A 390-nucleotide genomic window follows, 5' to 3' on the forward strand; every position below is an offset into this window, starting at 1 on the left:
AATGTGACCCCACCTCCACCCCTCTTCAATTAAACTTAAAATACATGTGTATGTTCAATTATTTGTGATGAATCTGAATATTATAATGACATGGGCATTTAATACAAAACATTATTAACAGAAACTGTACACAAATCTAAACCCTTTTAATGTGTCTGTGGGACATAGTGAGACTAGCCTCCAATCAGATGCCATGTGCTGTACGTAGATCGATATAACAACATAGATGTTTTGGAAGTTTTGATATTTTTGCCCCTCAACAGGCCACAACTGGGCAAAATTAAACAATGCTTGTTAAGCACAATCAAAAAGAAACAATATATATACACTTTTTGTAGTGCAAATAACGTGAGTGGCCTGATGTTTATAATTTTGCGTGTGTGTGTGTGT

General features: G+C 34.9%; 1 protein-coding gene across 3 annotated transcripts in view; it reads left to right on the forward strand.

The window, feature by feature from the left end:
* The window catches only part of lingo2 (leucine rich repeat and Ig domain containing 2), a 265,572-nt gene that overhangs the window by 42,382 nt on the left and 222,800 nt on the right, over positions 1 to 390 (forward strand). The window lies entirely within an intron of this gene.

The sequence above is a fragment of the Etheostoma spectabile genome, chromosome 10, assembly GCF_008692095.1.
Source record: "Etheostoma spectabile isolate EspeVRDwgs_2016 chromosome 10, UIUC_Espe_1.0, whole genome shotgun sequence".
Taxonomy (NCBI): domain Eukaryota; kingdom Metazoa; phylum Chordata; class Actinopteri; order Perciformes; family Percidae; genus Etheostoma; species Etheostoma spectabile.